Genomic DNA, 21445 nt, shown 5'->3' on the forward strand with positions numbered 1-21445 from the left:
GAACAAAATTTCATCCTATCTTCTATTAATCATAATGACATAATAGGCTTAACTTTTGTTTGTCAAAAGTTCATTCAATCTTTTATCAATACTTGCATAATGACATATGAAAGACTTAACTTTTGACCACGTATGGGACAATCATAGTTTACGGATGCAAACACACATATCCCATAACAAGTTGCAATATATAAAACCATAAAAATTAATATTGCAAAATCATCTTCCAAATAAACTTTAGAATTTAAATGAATAAATCTAAAAACATTGCAAGATGAAAAACGTTTGACATAGCTATGTGTACTCACAATAATGGCAATTCCAAACCCTAGTTATCCTTCTTAAAATACAAGAATAAATTATCATAAGAAGTTTCCTAGATAATAAGAAATCGACAAGCTAAGAAAAAAAGAAATACTCCTAAACCACCAAAACCGAACGTAAACTGAAATAAAATAGCCTTTTCAGAATCCTCACGAGCCTTGAGATCTTTGATCTTGTGATTGACAACATCCACTGCTTCTTTAGAGAAGATATCCTCATTCAGAAGTTCTTTAACATGTGTCTTCATGAGAACAAGGTCAGAATAAACCTTTTTCAAGTCAGTTCTTAACACATCAAGACTCTTCATAGTATCAACGAGTTGCAGTTTTGCTTCCTCAAAGTATTTAAGAAAATCATGAACCACTTCAGCAGAAACCATATCCTCATTCTCAATATACTGATATGTATAGGCATAGTAACATGAGGCATTAGGATGATTATCTTCTACTAGGGTTCTTTTCTTCCTCCCTTTGAACTCGAAACCAATACCTTTATCAAGAAAACCTCTTTCAAAATCACCAGAGTGGGAAGACGAAGACATTCTTGACAAAACAAAATAACCCAGACTATGCGTAAGTGACTCAAAAGGTTTGGTATTTAAATGGTTTCTTAGGGAAGATAACTTTTAGGGTTTCCAAAATTAATTCGTGACAGTAACACAGGTACCCATACGAACACAACTTGACCCAAAAACAAATAAAAACACACAAAAGGTCGTATATTTATATGTCACGACAGAATTTTTGCTATGTTAATATTTTAACAAAATTTTGGCTCAATAAATTTCATATCTCCATAGAGAAACAATTTAGAGCACAAGAGTAGCAAGCAACTTAGTTGCAATAATAGCTTCTTCGAAATAAAAGAAAAATAAAAACAAAAATGAAGGACATCTTCAGATACATGCAATACTTAAGAAAAGTTGTTTGTGGACAATAGTTTAGCTATGGACGATAAGAAGATAGCTCAACTAAACAGAAAACAATTTTGCCTAACGTATACCTGATTATTACACATCTTACTCAACAAGATTTTTTATGAGTAAGTTCTCAACCCTTGTGATTAATTAGCACAAGTATGAGCCCTAAGATCATTAAATGAACCGTGTTCACGGTTGATTCTCTTTTTCCTTTCAAATCTAGGAAAGGATTCCTTTTGATGTGAAAAATTATCATAAAACTTACTGTCATCAAAATACGAGACATAGTTTGAGTTCTTACCAGAAGAATTTTGACTAGAGGGAATTGGCAACCTCTTGATGATCTCTTTATAACCTTCAATTATCACATTTAGGTTATTTTTCATATCATCATTTTTGCTTCCTTCTCCTGATACTTTATCCACATCAATAGCAACATTATCTCCCTTTTTGACAGAAGAGAATTCTTGAGCTCTTATTGGACGATTTTTGTTAAGAATTCTATTATGCTTTTGAGCATTAGAGGAACACATTGAACTGAATTTCCTGGTAGAGTACACAGGGTGAGTACTAAAACCAATTGGTTTAGACATACGAATGCCAGTTACAACTTTGAGGATTAAATCTAAGGTGTGTTGAAATCGAACAAAAGAATTGTTATTCAACCTAGACTTTCTCGTTTGCTTAACATGCCCTTTTGAATCACAAAAGAGACACACTTTCTGATCACAAGAGTGATTAGAGAGAACAGACTTAACATCGTTGTTTGGAGATTTTTTCCTTCCACATGATGTGGAACTTCCTTGATTAGAGGAGGCAATGAGCACATCTTTTCAACTAGCATTTTGATTGTACTTCTGGAACTGGAACTCTTTCAGTTGCGACAGAAGTAGCTGGTATAGTATATTTTCTATAAATCCTTGGATAAAGAGTTTATTCAAGGGATGTTCAATTTCTAAAGCATCCTTTTTGAGGTTCGCCTCGAGTAAGATACGTGATGACCGAACTTCAACGTTTTCCTTGGAAGGAGCTTTTTCTTTAGAGTTACAATCTCTCACTATACCGAGAAGAACATTGACATTGTTTTTCAACCGATTGATTCTATCAACCTGGATTCTAACAAGATCTAGAATCAGTTTACTCTCTTCAGCAGCTTCCCTTTCATCAACAGAGTCAGACTCATTTGAAGGGTAATCCGGATAACACATGTCAGTGTCGGTCTATTTCATTAGAACACTAAGTTCGTCTATATTTGAGATTGACAAATCTTTCTCTTTAATAGACATTATAGAAACATAACTTTTGTTTCTGGTGACGCGTTTATCAGAGATAGTACTTCCGTCCATAGAAGATCGCTACAAACACAGATTTATGAGGTCGTAAACGTGTTTGCATGCTCTTATACCAATTGAAAAAGCGGGGGTCTAACTGAAAATGCGGGGGTACAACAACCACACCCAACAATTGTTTGGAAATCTTAGAAGACTTACTCCAATATACTTTATAGAGAATCAACTAGACAGGAAGACTCAATCTAGAGGGAGTATACACAAGAGTTTATGTCTCTAACTCTTAATTCAATCAGCAATCAGCAATCTGCAAATAGAAAATTGCGATCCCGATTGAATATAAGAGAAGTAACTTGAACAGTACCAAAGACCAATGTTCAAGGAGCAATCAATTTCAATCATCAACCAAAGGTTGGATTTCCTAATTGATCGATACAACGCACAACCTGTGATATTTCAATTATATAACAAAATATAATGCGGAAAAGAAATAACACAGACACCAGAATTTTGTTAACGATGAAAACCGTAAATGCAGAAAAACCCCGGGACTTAGTCCAGTTTGAACACCACATTGTATTAAGCCGCTACAGACACTAGCCTACTACCAATGAACTTCGGACTGGACTGTAGTTGAAACCTAATCAATCTCACATTGATTCAAGGTACAGTTGCGTTCTTACATCTTTGATCCCGGCAGGATACTAAGCACTTGATTCCCTTAGATGATCTCACCCACAACCAAGAGTTTCTACGACCCAAATTCGAAGAATTGATAAACAAATCTGTCCCACACAGAAAAGTCTATTGGAATAGATAAATCTGTCTCCCATAGAAATACCTATGAGTTTTGTTCCATCTTTTGATAAATCAAGGTGAACAAGAACCAATTGATAAACCGGTCTTATATTGTCGAAGAACAACCTAGTATTATCAATCACCTCATAATAATCTTAATCGATTAACTAAACAAGATATTGTGGAATCACAAACGATGAGTCGAAAGTGTTTACATTTTTATCTTGCCTATCGGAGATATAAATCTCGAGCTAATTTTATATTTGTACTCAACACGATAAAAACAACAAGATCAGATCACACAACTACAGAGAAAATAGTTGGGTCTTGCTTCACAATCCCAATGAAGTCTTTAAGTCGTTAACCTACAGGGTCTCGTGAGAAATCTAAGGTTAAAGGAGAATCGACTCTAGATATGCAACTAATAACACAGAGAAGTGAGGGGATTAGGTTTCCCATTTGCTAGAGTTCTTCTGTATATAGCTTTCAAATCAGGGTTTGCAATCTAAGTTACCTTGGTAACAAAGCATTCAATATTCACCGTTAGACGAAAAACATGATTCAACCAGGCTAATATCTTTCAACTGTTAGATCGAACTCAGCTTGTTATACACAAATGAAATGTACCCTCATTTAGGTTTATGTAACTGTACCTAATCGTGTACACCATGTTGTCTCAACAATAGTTAACCGGAGTTAGCCATGTGATCACTCTCATATAAACCTTGTTCACCCTAACCATAACTAGTTAAAATGAAACTAGTTAAAGAGTTGTTAAATTGCTATATTCTCATAGAAGTATACAAGAACACAATTGAAGCAAAATCGGTTTGATTCTTCCGAATCAATTCATGAACATTATAGCCACGTTTTGCAAAGATTGCATTCCTTAATATATAAATGTTTAAGTTCATGTACACAACCGATTTTAGAACTTTATCTTTCAAGTATGCAAACAGGTACACATACTTGAAATACCCAGACCATGATTGGGTTTCGCCAGCACGCAAACGGGTACGCGTACTTCCAATCCCAGCTAAAATATTCGGACATGAACCTTACGTCAGTATGCGAACGGGTACGCATACTTAGGTTCCCGGATTTCTCAAGCCAACGGGTACGCATACTATGGTTCCCGGACATGGATTATATATGTGCAAGAGTATACAACATGTCATATCGAATAATGGTTAAGTGTTCTAAACTCTTATTTCAATCATTGAAACTTTATTAGAGGATGACAATAGCCATTTTCACATACTATTAGCATTAAAGCAATTTTCAAGTTATTGAAATTATCATAACGAAACATTCCAAGTCTACGCCAAATGATTGTATCACACAAACTATGTAAGATGTGACTCGGTAATTTTTCACATGATCATCTTTTGACTTGCGTCTAGAATATAAGATGAACTTGGTCGAAGCGAAAGGTTGCTAATACATATCGAGTTAAACCCAGCTCGAAATCTCGAATGTGTATAATAGAAAACTATATTGTAACACGACTTATGTCTAAATATAGGAGATAGAGTAGAAATAGACTTTCCAAGTGATGGATGAGTTTCAGTCTCCACATACCTTTTGTTGATGAAGTTTCCCAAGCTCTCCTTAGTAGTTCTTAGTCTTCAAATGATGAACCCCGTGAAGTCTAAGGCTCAACTACACAATCTATGTCCTAGTCCGAGACATCTATAAGTATACTAGAAATGAAGACTTATAATTTTGATTACTAACATTGAAAAACATGCTTGAGATAGCAACGCATGCGAGTTCGACCAAGCAGTGCTCTAACAATCTCCTTGTTTTTCAATTTTAGTGACAAAACTATCAATACATATGGATTACAAAATAAATAAAACTTTGTAGCTTCTCATCTAAATGTTTGATCTCCTTGGCATCTTCAAAACGACTCGAAATATTCGTCACTTCCAAGTACTCCATGATTCTAAACGTGTCAACTCAGCATCATAGTTGTTGAAGATCTAGCGATAACAACGAGAAAATAGTTGCTCTTAATCATTGTTATACAGTGTCATAGTATCATTACACAACATCAAAGTTCAATTGTATTACAACTTTGACAATAAGAATACGATGATATGTACCACTCCCCCTTAGTCAATACTTCATCTCGACATGAAAACTACTCCCCCTTATATAATAATCTGTAAACCATATGTATTTGTAGTTGTAGATGGGGAAAAACGATTTGTTGGTTTTTACGGAATTGAGGAGATGACCGTGCGGAGGAGACTCCTTGAACAGAGAAAATGCTCAACCTCGCACAGATGCACTGCAAGAAGGGAGTGCTTTAAGTTCGAGAGATCAATCTGTAGGAATCCGTCCTAAACCAAGACAATGGTCGTTCCAGAGTAAATTTGGTCACAAAAGAGGACGGGTTGATATGTAGAAGGGAAGCTGAGAAAATGTGTGAGATCAATGTTGATCGAAATTGTAGGTGTGTTGTGTATTCCGCGTAAGAAAGTTCTGAATGATTGAATTTTACTCAGTTAAGAATGATTGCTCAGACGATGAGTTCGTGTAGACGAAAGATTTTCTGTATGAACTTGTCGAGAAATTCTTGTCTGTTTCAATCAGGATTCAGAGACTTATTTGTATTGCTGGAATTGTAAACACCTTGATCCCATGAAGTGTGACAGTTGTTGAAGTCAAAGAGTGGGGAAGTGGGAAATCGTGTCAAAACCAGTTGCTCATCGTGCGGAGACTTGGTTGTTTTTCCATCCACTACTTTGCTAACTCCTTCAACTGATTGCACGACTTGCTTACATTCTCATCATGTGCATGAACACACGTGCCGTAGACCGCCAGACCAAAACCCTAGTTAATATCCCCCCATGTGACACGATTGATGTCTCGTGGTTTTAGTTAGTCAGTTGCTGACTTCATGGGACAATGAGTCCATGTATTGATGAGTTGAACGTGATTTGAAAATATTCTGAGACTCACGAATTGAACGTGTCTGTTGAGACAGAGGTATAATTCTCGAATAAATGTTGATAGCTAAAGTGAACAAATATTGTTCATTTGATGAATCGTTGAATATTGATGGTTGAACCAATATTCCTTGATGCGAGCAAATATTGCTCATTTGAGCAAATGTTGCTCGTTTGATGAATTATTGAATATTGGTAGTTGAACCAATATTCCTTAGTCTGAGAAAATATTGCTTGTCTGAGCGAATGTTGCTCATTTGATGAAGTATTGGTAGCAGGACCAAATAAATATTAATTTAAAGTACTGGCGACCGAAACAAGTATAATTAATTAGAGTGTTGACCATGGGATCAACATAAAATTTAGTGTTTGAATCTAGAATTATGAACCTTGGATTCAAAACCCTAATTTTGATCAATTGCTGAATTGATGATTTATTGAAAACCGTTCATGATATGAAGGAGGGACCAACTACATGGGATGATGAATCGACTGTGTAGCTCCCAGATGCTCAAGTGAGCAAAATACCAAAGTATCCTGAAGACCAGTTGGTGAAAAGATGATTAAATGCTGGTTTCATCATTTATTAAAAATAATGCTCATGTGAGCGTTAGGTAGTAAAACCTGATTATGGAGAGATGAGGACCGACCAAGGGGGCATGAGACCGGCCCTTGGTGATCATGGGACCAGCTGATGGTCGTTTGAGAAAACTCCAAGTTGTTTGAGAAGAGTTTGGACCCAATATGAGCAATTGAGCAAATTAGGTCAAAATTATTAAAACATGTGGGACCGGCGATTTGCAAACCTTAGGTCCACCCTTGGTCGGTCAAGGAGAAATGCCCGCGTCACCATAATGTCCGTGTCTTAGTCCTGAGAATTCGTTTGAGCAACATTTTGAGAAAATATGAAGGATTCAGGGTTTTGCTGAAGCTGGGGAATCTTCATGAGATGATGAAAAATAATTACTAAAATAAGGGATTTGCAAGGTGTGAGACCGGCCACGACTAGGGAATGACCGGCCAGCTAGCAAGCTCGGTCCCACAGCACCTTTCCCAATTTTATGTATTTTATGTGATGTGAGGGAAATATCATGAAAATGAGGAATTTCATGAAGTTAAGGAATTTCCATGAGATTATGGAAATAATAATAATAAAATAGGGAGTCATGAAGTGTGGGACCAACTATGGCAAAGGCATTTCCGGTCGGCCAAAGAGCCCGTCCCAAGGCACTTTTCCCAATTTTATTATATTTTTCATGATTTTAGGGAAATATCATAAAATCAAGAGGTTTATTGAAACCAAGGATTTTGTTGAAATCAAGGAGTTTCCATGAGATGAGGGAAACATAAAAAATAATAATAATAAAATAAGGGGTGTGTGGGACCCGCTAGGGCACGGCCGGCCAGCTAGGGCCCGGTCCCACGAGTTTCTCTAATTTTATATTATTTTTCATGACTTGAGGGAAATTTCATGAATTCAAGGAGTTTATTGAAACTATGGAGTTTCCTTGAAGTGAGGGAAATAATAAAATAGCAAGGAGTCATGAGGTGTGGGACCGTCCAGATAATGGGCCCGGTCTCGGGACACCTTTCCTAAATTTTATTATTTCTTTGATACGAGGAAACACCATGATACTGGGAAGTTTACTTGAGACGAAGGAGATTTTTTCAAATGAAGGGATTTTCATGAGATCAAGGAAAAATAATAAAATATGATAAAATATAAAATTGGGCGTGGGACTGGTGACGGCTTTACTGGCCGGCCGGTGGGCCCAGTCCCTTGATGTCTTTGCTAATATTTTTTTATTATTATTTTTCTTCCTATTTTGCACAGGTTCATCGTTCCTTCGTGTTTTGGAATGCTCGTTTGTGTATTCAGGTGCTCGTTTGTGCATTATTGCTAAGTACACTCGCACCATTTTGGTCAGGGATTACTCGATAGCAGCTCAGATACCCGCAAGTTGAATATTTATCACTAACCCGCAGAATTCTGTTGGGAAAGACCACAAATTTAAGTGATGAAATATTACGAAGAATCATAAAATATTGCTGAATATTCAGTTAACGATTAGAGATAATTAATTGATGGCTCTATACTAGCAGACATGCTATCTACGAGCATTAATTATCTGAGAATTGAGAGATATGAGCTTGTTGAAACGTCATATTTCCTTTATATAGTCAGGGAAAACATTGTTGCATCCTGAAGACGTTGTTGCTCTATACTAGCAGGCAAGATGTCTAGGAGTGGTCCAATCATTCGATTCTATATAGAATTAATAACTGAAATTTCTCTGTATTTATGAGATGTGTCGTTGCCTCAACTGAGAGACTACACATCTACATATACTCTGAGAGACATTATTCTCAGTCAGAGATTTTGCATCACAAGCTTTCATGCTTTCGGCGAGAGACATGGGTCTCAATACTCATCTGATTGCTGGATCAGGAGTACTACAATTATGGTTTTTCGATTTTAGCCTTTGTCGAAAATCCACCATCTACATTAAGTCCCCTGCTTATGTTCCTTAGTCAGCATTGAATGGTGATTTTCCAGTTACGAACGAAAATAAGTAATTGAACTTAGTCATAAGGTAAGACGTTACCGGATTTTCGATTGCGCGATTGGACCACGGATTGAACGAAGATACCAGTGGCATGATAGAGCATCGTCTAATGAGCATAAATTGGTGTTGAACCACTTATTTGGTGATCGAACCTTGGTTGATTTAGGATTCATGGGTCCGGGCCCAAGAAAAGAAATCCTTGTTTTAGGAACAGACGCTCGTTTGTTTGTTAGTTTAAGGAACAAACAAAATAGACCTCAGACTGATGATATAAAAAATTTTCTATGAGCTTCCAGGAAAACCAAAATTTTGTTTTTTTTTAAATATGTGAAATTTCACAAAGTGGAATAAACTCTCGTTTCAAAGGAAGATGCTCGTGCGAGGGAGAAAAAATATATAGATATATTTTTCAAATTTATGTGAGTTTCACGTTGAATTTTTATATATTTTGTAAAATCATGTTTTGATTTTGAACAACTGTTGAAAGTAGACCATTATACATGATGAAATAATGTCTGTATGTGAGTTTTTACAATTGTAAAATGAACGTCTGTCTAGTTTTTGAAATATCAGTGGATGTTAAAATTCACGTGAGTTGTTCACGGTTTTATGAAAATCAAGTCATGATTTTGAATAATGAATTTTGCCCGTCTTTGCAGATTTGAAGAAACTATCAAGTTTTCGAAATTCTGACGTTATAATCACTACAACTAGTGAAATTGTAAATAGGTAAGAGTTGAATTGTTACCATTTTTGTTGCGTGTTTGTTATTGGTATATCCATGACTCCATGTCTTTCGCCTCAGATAGTGGTGACTTCTGGTTACAACCACTCTTCTGTCCCTTCCGGGGAACGCCCCAAAAATATCAAGTCAAAGGAAGACTTCTGCAGATGTTCATGCCGAGGTGAATCAACCTTTCAGAGACGCTGGAAAGATGATGAATTGTATGTCTCTCGATCATCTGGGAGTCGTCCGTGGTGGAATCAACGCTTTCTTAGCCTTAGCGGATGCAGAAGAGAAGCAGGGACGAGATGAGTTATTACTGAAAAGGAAAGCTGAAGATGAAAGGCTTGCATCTTAGCAACAAAATGCCGCCGGCTTCAGTAAATGAGACTAGCGGCTGAAGATGAAGTCTGATCTCGCGCGGAAGGAGTAGCTTCTGATTCAGATGTAGATGAATGAAGAATTTCGTCATAATTCGTCATCAGAAAATTCAGAAGTCAGGTCTTCATTGAAAATGATGTAGAATCTTCGTTCGATGTCGGATTTTCGTGATATACCCATTTTTCTTCATCCTCAGAAAATTTCCAAGCTTTATCAAAGAATATTTTCGGATTTTGAGCACGTTTAAGGGCCGAAATTGACGAAACAGTAAACTTCCAGGAAGTTTTCAGGAAATTTTCAGCTTTCATGCAGTCTAAAGTTTTGGGAACATCGTTTTGCTCGTTTCTCCAATTGTTGTGAATTTTGGATATGTTGTAGAGGACATCCATACTAAGAGAATGGTATATGAACCATCCCTAGATTCTTCACTAATTTCTCCCAGATCGCTGCTTTATGTGGGACAGTGTCAAATCATCTCAGACGAGCTTGTTGTAAAACACTCATGTTGTGTCTTTATACCATTTTCTTGTGTCTTGAATGGTTGGTGAAGGATTTTAATGTCATTGATTCATTTGAGATCAGGACACCTTGATTGATACATGAGCATGGTACATGCAGTGCCATCTTGTTTCTGTTAGTCGTAGAAACATCACTTTTGAAACCTTGGTCATGGGACCATAACTGAGGTTGCTCTCAAGAGAGGATGATGTAATGATTATGGTTGCATGTCCCGGTGGTAGCATCCCTTTTACGATAAATGATTAGCACTGGAGAGCCCGGCGGTACGAGTCTTGAACGGTGAAGTTGATCGTCATGATCAGTGGACCGTCAGTCCCCAGTATTTTGTTAAATCTCTCCCTTTCGTTTTCCCTTCTTCCGGCAAGATCTGGTGGACACTGATCGACTGTGGAAGTTATGAATCCCGTCCAAGAATTGCTTCATGTATGTTGTATGCTCTTGAAGCTGTAGGAACCTCATACGACGTCGGAATTCGATGCTTGACCCCAACTTTTGAATCTAAGAGACTGAGTTATCTCATGAGAAAAGAATCACTCAATTTTGAGTTGTAGAGGTCAGCCAACGAAGCGTGCACATTTGTAATTTATAATCCCGTACAAATTTTTCAGATTTCGTAGACCTGACGGTAAAGGCCATATCTTTCAGCTCGTATGTCCAATTGATGCGCACTTTTGGTATGTTGTAGAAGAGACATAGACGAACATATTTTGTTGAGGAAGTATTGTCCGATTCCCCAGTTATTCGTACGTTTTTGTAAACCCATGGGCTGAAGTATGTTGTATCTCATTTGTAGAGGTGATGAGAACTTCTTGTAGAAGACTTGGGATTGTGCCCCCCTATTGTGCAAGCTTAGGAAATACTTTCATGTGAACATATTATCATGTCTACACATCTTGATATGAGTCATTAGTTTTTGGAGAAGTCAGCTTCATCTGTAACACTTTAGAGAATAGTTAGTTGATGAAGCCCTGTCATGAGGATGTTTCTCCTGAGACCGTTGTTGATGCTGAGATCACGACTTAATTTTCTCCAGATGTTCTTGTTGATGCTGAGACTATAAATGGAGTTGCTCCACATATCCTTGTTGATGCTGATACTATGGTTGGAGTTGCTCTAGAGACTGAAAAGGCTAGATTATCGATATAGTCTTTGCTCCTCCTTTATATGCACGAACTGATTGGTGAATTGAGCATTCCTAAGATGAAGGTGTACTAAGATTTCAACCCAAATTCTCCACAGTGGCTTCGTCATGGAATCGATATTGTTTTGGCAGATATCAGCGACAGTCTCCATTCTGGATGTGAGGGGAAAAGTTCCTTGGTCGTGCAAGGTTCGTGATGTAGAGAAGTTCCGTTGATGAAGTTTCACGGAATCACCTCAGGTTTCCCAGTGTATGTTGAAGGAGTTAGTGCCATCCATGTATGAATGATGTTGCATCTGCTTCAGAAGTCTTATCATGGGATAATGAAGACTTATTGTAGTTTAGTTACACTTTGATCGTGCTGATGTTGAATCAGTATATCATCGTCGAGATATTTGTGCTGAATTTGTACTCTTTGATTGGGAGTACAATTTGATGGCTTCTTAGATGCTTGAGCGTTGAAGCATATATTACTTAAGCATCGAATGTCTTAGGTTTGATCATTTAGACCCTGAGTATCTTCTGTTGATTCAGAACTCTTGTCGCTGCAGTAGTGGGATTCAACACTTATGCAGACATCAGAGATTTCTGAGTTTTTAGTACACATGAAAACTCCTGCAACGCTATGGAAGAATGCCTAAATTGTTCTTTGTCGTGCTTGAACATCATCTCGGTAATGAATGTACTAGTGAGATGCTCGATTCGGAGAAATGTCAGATTCAACCACTTGGTAAAATATTGTTGAAGTGAGATTACCCACTATAGCGTCTTGCAATAGCAGAGATGCTAGCAGAATTGAGTCCCCATGCTAGAATAGCATGTGAGGAAATAAATGACATGGACATGGAAGGAATGAGACTTGCCTGAGAGCAGGACCTTTTGATGAATGTCTATGCATCTTTTGCAGGATCTTGTTTCAACCTCGTCAAAGTTCGAAATTCCTCCAAGTGCTTTGATGATGGAACGTCCGCCAATCTTCTGGATCAGAACTTTCTTCGTTGGAGAGATGTGTAACCAAAGGCGCTTTGTAAGTACCCATATTTTCAGCGTGGATCGACGCTCATCTGAAGGATATGTCATATCCTGGATCTTCATGATTATGTGAAACTTGGTTTCTGTCCAGGTTGAACTTATGTTCACTTTGAGAGTGATGTAGCCATAAGTATTTCTGAGCGTTCCTTCAAGGTCTCTGATTGAGATGGGAGCATGAGTATATTCTTGTGGAGTAATGCCAGCGGCACTGAGAGTTTTCAAAGGAATGATGTTGATGGAAGTTCCAACATCAACAAATGATCTCTTGAATTTATTTCCTTTAATATGCACTGTGGTGAGAAGTCCTCAGTCATACATTTCCTTGTCAGTGGATGGAGGTTCAGGAGGTACTTCTGGAATCGGTAGACGTTTCCCAGACACTATGTGGTTCAGAGCCATGAACATGTATCCCCTTTGCGCATTCGACAGATAGAGCAATTTGCATAATGCTAGATCAATGACTGAGCCGCTTCTTTGACTGGTTTTTCGGAGATGGAGAAAGTCCTGACTAGGAGAGGATCCCTGTGCACTCCCTCAGTCCCCAAGTTAAGATCTCCCGATTTAACCTTTTCCCTGAATATGCGCTTTAAGACTCTGCAATCACTTGTTGGATGATTGACGAACATGTGGAAGCGGCAGTAACGAGGACTTTCCATGTCTTCTTCAGTTGGTTCTTTCTTGACATATGGAAACTTGATAGCACCATCTTGGATCCAAGCATCCAGGAGTTTGATCACTTCTTCAATGGAAAGGGGAAAGTCAGGTGTGTCTTGATCAGGAGCCCAGGATTCAGGGTTTTGCTGAAGCTGGGGAATCTTCATGAGATGATGAAAAATAATTAATAAAACAAGGGATTTGCAAGGTGTGGGACCGGCCACGACTAGGGCATGACCGGCCATCTAGCAAGCTCGGTCCCGCATCACCTTTCCCAATTTTATGTATTTTCCCTGATGTGAGAGAAATATCATGAAACTGAGGAATTTCATGAAGTTAAGGAATTTCCATGAGATTATGGAAATAATAATAATAAAATAGGGAGTCATGAAGTGTGGGACCAGCTATGGCCAAGGCTTGGCCGGTCAGCCAAAGAGCCCGTCCCAAGGCACTTTTCCCAATTTTATTATATTTTTCATGATTTTAGGGAAATATCATAAAATCAAGAGGTTGTTGAACCCAAGGAATTTGTTGAAATCAAGGAGTTTCCATGAGATGAGGGAAACATAAAAAATAATAATAATAAAATAAGGGGTGTGTGGGACCAGCAAGGGCCCGGTCCCACGAGTTTCCCTAATTTTATATTATTTTTCATGACTTGAGGGAAATTTCATGAATTCAAGGAGTTTGCTGAAACTAAGGAGTTTCCTTGAAGTGAGGGAAATAATAAAATAGTAAGGAGTCATGAGGTGTGGGACCGGCCGCGGCTAGGGCATGGCCGGCCGGATAGCGGGCCCGGTCCCGCGACACCTTTCCTAAATTTTATTATTTCTTTGATACGAGGAATCACCATGAGACTGGGGAGTTTCCTTGAGACGAAGGAGATTTGTTCAAATGAAGGGATTTTCATGAGATCGGGGAAAAATAATAAAATATAAAATTGGGCGTAGGACTGGTGACGACGTGACTGGACGGCCGGTGGGCCCAGTCCCCTGACGCCTTTGCTAATATTTTATTATTATTATTTTTCTTTCTATTTTGCATAGGTTCATCGTTCCTTCGTACTTTGGAATGCTCGTTTGTGCATTCAGGTGCTCTTTTGTGCATTATTGCTAAGTACACTCGCACCATTTTTGTCAGGGCTTACTCGATAGCAGCTCAGACACCCGCACGTTGAATAGTTATCACTAACCCGCGGAATTCTGCTGGGAAAAACCACAAATTGAAGTGATGAAATATTACGAAGAATCGTAGAATATTGCTGAATATTCAGTTAACGATTAGAGATAATTAATTGATGGCTCTATACTAGCAGGCATGCTGTCTAGGAGCATTAATTATCTGAGAATTGAGAGACATGAGCTCGTTGAAACGTCATATTTCCTTTATATAGTCAGGAAAAACATTGTTGCATCATGAAGACGTTGTTGCTCTATACTAGCAGGCAAGCTATCTAGGAGACGTCCAATCATTCGATTCTATATAGAATTAATAACTGAAATTGCTCAGTATTTATGAGATGTGTCGTTGCCTCAGCTGAGAGACTACACATCTACATATACTCTGAGAGACAATATTCTCAGTCAGAGATTTTGCAGCACAAGGTTTCATGCTTTCGGCGAGAGACATGGGTCTCAATACTCATCTGATTGCTGGATTATGAGTACTACAATTATGGTTTTACGATTTTAACCTTTTTCGAAAATCCACCATCTACAGTAGTATGAAACGACACATTAATTCTCCCCCTTTTTATCAATATAAATTGGAAAATATACGAAAACTAGTGGGATCTTCATGAATTTTTCATATAGATACTTCATGACCAAAAGAGAATAACATACCAACTTATTTAGATGCAATCATATAACCGAAGCTAAATGCATTCATCAAGGAGTTTATAAAGATACAACATAACCCCTATAATATTCCAAAGCCGAAATCCGCACAAAGATTTGGCAATTAAGCACAAGTTTTAAAAAGAAATCCCCTCCATAAAATGTCACTCCCTAAAGAAAAACAAGAGCGACCTTACTTTACAAGAAAAGAAATATTTCTTTGGACATAATCAAATCACATGAGAACATGAATTTGTATCCAAAAATCACAATTCAATTAGCCATAAAAATGATCAATTCAATTGGACATGCTCAACATAAGAGAACTTACAGAGCAACACAGTATATGCACAAATATGTGGATCAGGGAAAGACCAATACTGCGGAATAAACAAAGATTCATTCTATTTTTCATCACTATTTACACAATGACTTATAATATACTTAATCTTTGTAAACAAATGTTCATCCTTTCTTCCATCAAGGTTCACAGACGTAAATAACATATCCCATAACAATTTGCAATATATGAAATCATAAAGATTAATACTGCAAAGATCATCTTCCAAATAACTTAGAATTTAAATAAATAAATCTAAAAACATTAAAGATGAAAATGTTGGACATAGCTATGTGTATTCACAATAATGTCTATTCCAAACCCTAGTTATCCTTCTTAAAAACACAAGAATAAAATTCTCATAAGAAGTTTTGTAGACAAAGTAAAAGTTCTTTGAGAACCTCATACCTTTCAATGAAAGGTATCACCGATTTCCTTTATTCTCTTGACCGTAGACACTCCATGTTCGTGAGTTAGAACACAAACTTTACGATCAACAACCACAACTAGTTGTCTATCCTTGAAACAGTCCACGATGAGATTCTTCTGATTCCGTATCAGAATATTTTGATTTGCAACGATTCTGGCCTGACCATCTAAGAGTTGGTTTATTTGCAATTGAAGATTTGCAAACCCGACCTTTGAATCGTTCTGAAAACGAGTTAAATCCTTGACAGATTCAGCAATCAAGGAGTTGTGTTCTTTCCTTGCAAGCATCTTCTTTAGAACCAGCTCTTGAATCGAATCACGTCCTTGAATGTCTTCCTCCATATCAAGATGCACAATCTCTTGAGATTTTGCAGAGTTCTCCATATAATTTTTTTGTTAGGGATGGATCAATATAATATAGAATATATTTATGTAATTGAGTAAAGAGAAGAAACTTCTCATTAAGGAAACCCTATGAACTCGTAGGAGAGAGATACAGACGTACGTGGACCGATCACAAGAGAAAGATGGATTAATAAAACTCCGATAAGAGGAAACACAATGTTTATTAACATAACTCAATAATCAATTTAAATTAGAGCACGAGTCATGATAGCAGGATTGCAATACTCAGATTGATTAACAAGAAAACGCCTAAACAAAAGAAATAAAACTAATCTTGAGACCCCCATTATCATCATCCTTGCACCTCTCATGATAGATTAAAGGATGAGATTACCTAGAATCAGGTAAAGGAGTGAGAAGTGATCTCACTACGAATCATGGGAGAAGAGTTGTACAAGTTTTTTGAGCGTTTCAACTGTGTAGTTCCTTCTTTCCATTCATTATAACTTATTCCAGAGGAATTTGTCATAAACCCTTTAAAAAATCCATTAGAAGGATTTTTCTGAGGACTAATTCTAGGACCTCTAGAAATTGGTTCCAGAAGAGAGGAGTTGGAGGATTTTCATCTTCTTGATCTAGACCTACCAGACTTGTTCTTATAAGCACATGGAAAGTTTTCATTAGTGGCACAAGAGCTTATACCATAACGGGGAACATGCAACCTGTGATGATTTCTAGAAGAGAGATCATTTTTATAAGAGTTTTGGTTTTCTGCAGGAAAAAAATTCACTGTAGAAGTCGTCAGACGATTTACTCCGTTGACAGTAGAAAGAAGCAAATTATGGATATTATAAATATGTTTCTTCCTGGAAAAACAATGATGAGCATAGTAATTCTTTTTCCCACAGAAGGAACAATATCGTGGATTTGAGACATGATTGCCTTGACCCATAACTTCTTCCGGCACATGCAAATTTTGCAAGTGGTTCACAGTAGGTAATTTCTTGGAGGAAATTTTATTCACGCCAGGTAAAGTCTTGTGAGTATCAGAAGATGGTGCAAAAGATGACTTATTCATCAAAGCAGAGTTTTCCTTTTTCAAGGTGTTACACTGTTCTCGGGCATATCAAAGAGATGCAACAAGTTTCTCTTTTTCAACATGATAATTGTTTATTTCTGATGAATGAGCCTTGTCTAAACATTCTTCTATAATTGAATCTTCTTTAACAGTATCTTCAATCATACTAATCTTTTCTCGTTGTAGAGTAGTTTCTTGAACCAATTTTTCGATATTGTTAGAGAGAGATTCAATGAAGCTGCAGAGTTCACGTTCCCTTTCAAGAGATTTCTCAAATTCATCAATAAGCTGATCATTTTTTTTCTTCAAGAGTCTCGATTTTAGAAACTTGAAAATCAATGATTTCAGCAGATTTTTTAACGATCTGGTGAGTTCCATTTCTGATTCTGACACGATCTCACAAATCTTGTTTTTCCCTCGGGATTCGGAAGAATCTACGAAGGAGTTATCCTTTGAGGCAAACCCAAGATTTTTGGTGTAATCAGAGCCTTTGGAAGACATATCAATATGCATTATCTTGTGAGATACTTCTTAGGTCCTCAGAACACCGATTGCTACAAACACAAACTTATAAGGTCTTTAATGTGTTTGCCTTCTCTGATACCAATTGAAAATGCGGGGGTACAACAACCACACCCGACAATTCGTTTGACAATCTGAGAGGACTTACTCCAATATACTTTCTAGATAATCAACTAGACAGTCAGACTTAATCAAGAGAAAAGTATATACAAGGGTTTATATCTCTAACTCTTAATTCAATTTGCAATCAGCAAATAGAAATTTGCGAGCCCGATTGAATATAAGCAAAATAACTTGAATTGTACCAAAGACCAATGTTCGAGGATCAATCAATTTTAATCAACAACCAAAGGTTGGTTTTCCTAATTGATCGATACAATGCACAATCTGTGGATATTTCAATTATATAACAAAATATAATGTGGGAAAGAAATAACACAGACACCAGAATTTTTTTAACGAGGAAAACCGCAAATGCAGAAAAACCCCGGGACCTAGTCCATCTTTGAACACCACAGTGTATTAAGCCGCTACAGATACTAGACTACTACCAATGAACTTCAGACTGGACTATAGTTGAATCCTAATCAATCTCACACTGATTCAAGGTGAACATGAACCAATTGATAAACCAGTCTTATATTCCTGAAGAACATCCTAGTATTATCAATCACCTCACAGTAATCTTAATCGATTAACAAAATAAGATATTGTGGAATCACAAACGATGAGACGAAGGTGTTTGTGACTATTTTCTATCTTGCCTATTGGAGATATAAATCTCGAGCCAATTTTACAATTGTACTCAACACGATAGAAACAACAAGATCAGATCAACTATAGAGAAAATAGTTGGGTCTGGCTTCACAATCCCAATGAAGTCTTTAAGTCGTTAATGAAAAAGCGGGTGTACAATAACCACACCCAATATTTCTCTTAGCAATCTGTATGAAATAACTCTAATATACTTTTAAGATAATTAATTAGACAGTCAGACTCAATCTTAATAAAACTATATCAAAGAGTTATATCTCTCTTTCTCGATTCAATACTTACTCATGCAAATAGAAATCTGCGAGTCTAATTGAATACAAGAGAAAACACTTGAACGGTACCAAAGACCAATGTTCAAGGATCAATCAATTTCAATCAACAACCAAGGGTTGGATTTCCCAATTGATCGATTCAACGCACAACCTGTGATATTTCAATTATATAACAAAATATAATGCGGAAAAGAAATAACACAGACACCAAAAGTTTTGTTAAGGAGGAAACCGCAAATGCAGAAAAACCCCAGGACCTAGTCCAGATTGAACGCACACTGTATTAAGCCGCTACAGACACTAGCCTACTAAAAACTAACTTCGATCTGGACTGTAATTGAACCCCAATCAATCTCACACTAATCCATGGTACAGTTGCGCTCCTTACGTCTCTGATACCAGTATGATACTACGCACTTGATTCCCTTAGCTAATCTCACCCACAACTAATAGTTGCTACGATCCAAAGTCGAACACTTTAATAAACAAATATGTATCCCACAGAAAAGTCTACGGTAATAGATAAATCTGTCTCCCACAGAAATACCTACGAGTTTTTGTTCCGTCTTTTGATAAATCAAGGTGAACAGGAACCAAATGATAACCCGAACTTATATTCCCGAAGAACAACCTTGTATTATGAATCACCTCACAATAATCTTAATCGAATAGCGAAAGAAGATATTTCGGAATCACAAATGATGAGAAGAAGATGTTTGTGACTTCTTTTATATCTTGCCTATCGGAGAAATCAATCTCAAGCCAATCTAACGACTGTACTCAAATACGATAGAAACATCAAGATCAGATCATGCAACTACAGAGTAAATAGTTGGGTTTGGTTTCACAATCCCAATGAAGTCTTCAAGTCGTTAACCTACAGGGTCTCGAGAAGAAACCTAAGGTTTTAGGAGAAACGACTCTAGCTAATACAACTAATATTACACATAAGGTGTGGGGATTAGTGGGGATTAGGTTTCCCAGTTGCTAGAGTTCTAATTTTTAAGGATTTTCAAATCAGGGTTTGCAATCTAAGTTACCTTGGTAACAAAGCATTCAATATTCACCGTTAGATGAAAACCTGATTAGATTCAAGCTAATATATTTCAACCGTTAGATCGAACTTAGCTTGTTACACACAAATGAAATGCACGTTTATTTAGGTTTGTGTAACCGTACCCAAACATGTACACTTAGTTGGTTCAACAGTAGTTAACTAAATGGTTAGCCATATGAGCACTTCCATATCAACCATATTCTTCTTTACCACAACTAGTTCAAATGACTCAAATGAACTAACTACAAATTTGTTCTATTGCTTAGATCTTATAGAAGTATACAAGACACAATCGAAGCAAAAAAGATTTGATTCACTCGAATCAATTCATGAACTTTATAGCCACGTTTTGCAATTATGCATTCCTTAGTTTATATAAGTTTAAGTTCACGAATAATCGTTTTTAGAAAATAACCAACCTAAGTACGCGAACTGGTATGCGGACTTAAATATACGGAATGAGTTTGTTTTCAGTTCAAAAACTCCAGCAGATTTTCACGGGACGTGAACTTCCGGTGGTGCGCGTACTGGTACGCGGACTTTAGTTCCGGTTTTCCTGAGCAGCAAGGTACGCATATTTTGGTTCAAGGAATAAGGACTTACACACATATGTGTTACTACACATTGTTTATATCCTTCCAAGGTTATATATTCTAAACTCTCATTTCAATGATTGAAACATTCTTAGAGGACGTTATATGATTGTTATTCACAAACCATTTTTCGTCAAAGCCATTTTCAAGTAATTGAAACTTAATATGACTTTCGTCATTAGTAAAGATGAACTTGGACAAAGCGAAAGCTTACCAACACATATTTTGAGAAATAGATACGCCAGATAAACTCAGCTCGAAATAGCAAATGTGTATAATGAAAGTCTATATAGCAATACGACTTTTGTCTCAAGATAGGAGAATAAAAAAGCAGGGGTCTAACAACCACACCGAATATTTCGGTTAGCAATCTGTATGGACAAACTCCAATATACTTTCTAAAGAATCAACTAGACAGTTAGACTCAATCAATAGAAAAGTATATCATAGAGTTTATATCTCAATCTCACGATTTGATCTATGCTCAAGCAAGTAGAAATCTGCGAGTCTTTATGAAAGAGTGATAACTTGGACGGTACCAAAGACCAATATCCAAGTGTCAATCAATTTAAATAACCAACCAAAAGGTAGGATATTCTAATTGATTGAACAACGCACAACCTGTATTATTTCAATTATATAAACAAATATAATGCGGAAAAGAAATAACACAGACACCAAAATTTTGTTAACGAGGAAACCTAGTCTAGATTGAACACACACTGTATTAATCCGCTATAGACACTAGCCTACTCCAAACTAACTTCGGTCTGGACTGTAGTTGAACCCCAACTAATATCACACTGATCCAAGGTACAGTTATGCTCCTACATCTCTGATCCCAGCAGGATGCTACGTACTTGATTTCCTTATCTGATCTCACCCATAACTA

This window comes from Papaver somniferum, chromosome 2, assembly GCF_003573695.1.
Source record: "Papaver somniferum cultivar HN1 chromosome 2, ASM357369v1, whole genome shotgun sequence".
In the NCBI taxonomy this organism is placed as follows: domain Eukaryota; kingdom Viridiplantae; phylum Streptophyta; class Magnoliopsida; order Ranunculales; family Papaveraceae; genus Papaver; species Papaver somniferum.